The 4,115-nt window shown below is 40.5% G+C and overlaps 1 long non-coding RNA gene across 1 annotated transcript; it reads left to right on the forward strand.

The window, feature by feature from the left end:
* The first annotated feature begins 1,244 nt into the window (after positions 1-1,244).
* LOC120405703 lies at positions 1,245-3,867 on the forward strand. Its single transcript, XR_005598790.1, has 2 exons — positions 1,245-2,707; positions 3,666-3,867. It is a non-coding gene; the product is annotated as an uncharacterized LOC120405703 (long non-coding RNA).
* Positions 3,868-4,115: the final 248 nt, after the last annotated feature.

Raw genomic sequence — 4,115 nt, forward strand, 5'->3', positions numbered from 1 at the left:
GCAACACCCATCATGACACCCAACCATCAGAAATGAGAAGCTCCCCTTCCTAATTTGATCTACTTTGATTACTACCCATGTGTTCATTTAAGAAGTCCCGGAGAAGGCACTAACTCAGTCCTAATTGTGTTTTCTTGACTTTGAACATTTAGCTTCTAATATCATGTGAAATGTTTTGGATCTAGTGCCTCTTTTTTTATTGGTTTAAAGTGAGAAAAAGTAACTTATGGCCCCAAAAGGTTTCACCTTTGTTTCCTGAGGGCAATTGAAACAGTATGTGAATTGCACTTTAAAAGAGATGGCTGATTTATACTATGTGTAACTTGTATCCTGCAGCAAATGAATAACTTCAATATTGTTGTCAAATGCACGCTGTAGTATTTTTGGGTGATAAAATAATTAAGTGTTGATACATTGTGATCCGTGTGTCATTGAGAGGACTAAAGATTTGTGAAAAATTGCTCAAAAGCTTAAAACCAAATCCATGATTTGAAGACAGTGTGTCAAATTCCCCTTTCCAATATTTCAAGCCAATACTTTTGCACTGGAAATGTATAAATCAAATATGTTATAGACTTCTGTCATAAACAGATAGTTAAAGGTTATTGCCTCTTTTATTTGTAAAGGGTGAAGAAGTTCACCTAGCCTAGCTGACACGTGACCAGAGGAACCAATGGGGGGACAGGATGTTTCAAAAGGAAGGATGGAAATTCCCTTTGGCTTGGTCAGTTTCAGTTTTGGCCGGAGTGGAAAAGATCAAGGAACCAGCCTCTTATCAGAGTAGTGAGTATCAGAAACAAATACATAGGTTTATGTTTATTTTCTTTTGTGATTTTGTGCAATTAGAGGAATAATCAAATTAGGGATTCTTTTGTGTACTAAGTTTTTGCCCAGGGGAACATCCTCTGTGTTTTGAATCTGTTGTCTGTGAGAGTAGCTGGTACGCTAATCTCTCCGAGAGGTTTTTTTCTTTTACCTTTCTTTTCTTTAATTAAAAGCCTTTTTTTAAAGAACCTGATTGATTTTTTCTTGTTTTTAGATGCAAGGGGATTGGATCTGGACTCACCAGGGCTTGGTGAGGGAAGAAGGGGGGAGGGGAATGAGTAACTCTTCCTTGTTTTAAGATCCAAGGGGTTTGGATCGGTGTTCACCAGGGAATTGGTGGCGAAGTCTCTCAAGTCTACCCAGGGAGGGAAAGGTTTTGGGGGGGAAGACAGAGTTTTCCAAATGACTCAAATATTTGGATGGTGGCAGCATACTGATCTAAGCTGGTAATTAAGCTTAGGGTTTCTCATGCAGGTCCCCACATATGTACCCTAAAGTTCAGAGTGGGGGTGGAACCTATGACTACTTCTCCACTTCATAGTCTACAATATCTTCTTGGCTTCATCTCTCTTCTCAGTCACCTGTGTGATGCATACCATTAGTCATGCACTCACACTTGCTCCTGTCATGACTTTATTACATCTGACCAGGCAAGTCTCAGAATAAGGAAACCTCTCAATAGAATAAGTACTGTGTGTTCCATTTGGACAAGGTGGTCTTTTGAACTGATGTGGCATTCAGCCCCAAAGTACTCCATCTTTCATAAATCCCAAGGTAGTCTTGCTGTCCTTGTGCTTCTCCAAAGCATTCACAGTCAAAGAAGAGACTCTAGAACTTGCTGGATGTTCACTGGCCTTCAAAATATAGATTGAATGTACTCAGTTCCTCAGGAAATCCTAGGCCCTTTCATGTTTTTCCACTCATGTATGAAGGCCGAGAAATCTTGCAAATCATCTATCTCATGATTCATTAGATGGAACATCTTGGGGGCACAAAGCAAAAAACCTTATCTCTTCATTAAACATCAGGGCCCTGTCCCTAAGTGAGGGGTGACAACATATGTTTTGGAGGGCTAGTATGCACAAATTCACGTAGTCACTGACAGTTTTAATCACAGGAAACAAACTGGCTCTACAAAGCAGATCCACCTCAATAACCAAACAGGCCTCTGTAGAAGGATTGTTTTGAGATCAGTAAATGGCTATGTGAGTAGAAAATCATTAAGAGGCAAAATATTTTCTCTGTCATAGGATCAGATCATCTCCCCCAACCTCCATCCCTGACCGTTATGTAGAGAGGCTGATAAGTAGGACCTCACAAAAGCCCAAGGCTTAACATCAGCCCAGAGAGCCAGAGGTGCTGATCTAGCAAACCTTACAAAGACCTGTGCTTTGACAAGAGCCAGTAGCCTCACAGAGGCCTGACTTTGACTTTACCCCAGCAAAGTAGTGGTTCTGTGCCAGAGACCTGAGGCCTGTGTCCAGACTCATGCTAGGAAGATGGAGGTACCGAGCTAGTATCCTGACAAAGTCCCGCTTGGCTTCAGCCAGCAGCCTGGAAGTGCTGTAGCCGGAACTCTGTGTCAGTGCTTTCACCATTACCAACCTAGCATGTCATATGTGATGAGCCAGTGACCTCATAGAAGCCCATTCTTTGATATCAATCCAGTATGCTACATTTGAGGAACAAGTGACCTCATAGAGGACATAAACCCAGTAACCTAGAGGTGCTGAAACATTAACCACATAAAGGCCTGTTGCCTTGGCGCCAGCCATCATTCTAGAATGTGTTGAGATTTGACTTTATCCCAGCAAGCTAAAGGTCCTGAGCTGGTAACCCTCCAAGGCCTGTGCATTTACATTAACCCAGCACGCTATAATTGGTGAGCTAGTGACATCACAGAGGCCTTTGCACTGAATTCAGCCCGTGGTGATCAGATCAGCATGGGAAAAAGAATGAGCTAGTGCACTCTTCTGGAGCGATACAAGAGGGATTTAAGAAGAGCTGAGGAGCTGGCCTTCTGCAGTTATAAAAACTCAGGACCTATTTATCTGGAATGACTACAACCCTTGGAATTTATTAAAAATCAATAATAATACTGTTTTAACACGTAGTGGCGAATGAGACATACAGCTTGTCTCAGTTAGCCATCTTCACAGATTAAGTCTATAGAATCCAAGCCTTCATTTGTTTTGACCACAATAGGAAATTCTGTCTATCCAATCACTGAAGCTTGCAGAAAATTGAATAGATTTATGGACTCGCAGTTACAATTTTAATTATAACCTCCATTTTGAAAACTTTAGCCCTCAGTCTCTCAGGAGGCTGTGTTTTGTGTAAAGCTTCACAGGCCAACTGGAATCCATCATTTAAGCAAATGGATACCTTCTTGAACAAGAAATACATGCCTTCACTTGACAGAAACACTTTTCCTATTTGCATTACTGAGAGTTTTGCTAGAACAAACATACAGACAGAAATAGCATTTTCTCAAATACAATTACTTGGGCAAGTGTGACAGATACTGAATAAAACAACATGAAATACAGATAACTTGAACTCAGAAGTCCTAAATGAAGTGGTTGAAGAAAGATCTCTAGTCCACAGATATTACATGTTAATATAGCCTGGAACACACAAGGACATTCCAGAAGCATTCTGATGCTGTACCATTATTCACAAAAGACAAGCTCTGTAAACTGGGTAACAATAGGCTGCTTAGTCTGAAATCAGAACTGGGCAAATAAAGAGAAAAACTGATATGAGATTCAATCAGTAAAGAGCTAAAAGTTGGGAATATAATTAATATCAGTTAACATGTACGTTTTCTTTTCTCCCAGATACAGAAGAAAAAGCAGGTGACACCCATGAGCAGCTCTCTCATTGAGACTCTTTGATTCAGGTTGTTAAATCTGAGAGGAGCCAAAAGCATTAGGGAATGTCTGTGGGTGTGCCAAGAAAGACCCACTCACCCACCCAGTCAGCACAGTAAACTGTTACACTACAATGTCATTCAGGTGAATACAATGGTTTCAGAACTAACTTCAGTGTTCTTTACTGGAGCCAAATATCTAGGAATAAATGGTCAATATTCATCGCAGCAAAAGGTCTTAAGCACAAATGACACAAGGTTCCATAGTTAGACCAAAGGCTAAGAGACTGAACTAGCAATATGAGATGGGAAAATGTTTAAGGTGTTAGTCTGAACCTGACGAATTTGTCAGGATGTGCAACAAATGACCGTAAGGTAAGGAATGGAATATTAGTGAAAATATAATGCTGTTATAAAA

The sequence above is a fragment of the Mauremys reevesii genome, linkage group 5 (genome assembly GCF_016161935.1).
Source record: "Mauremys reevesii isolate NIE-2019 linkage group 5, ASM1616193v1, whole genome shotgun sequence".
Classification (NCBI taxonomy): domain Eukaryota; kingdom Metazoa; phylum Chordata; order Testudines; family Geoemydidae; genus Mauremys; species Mauremys reevesii.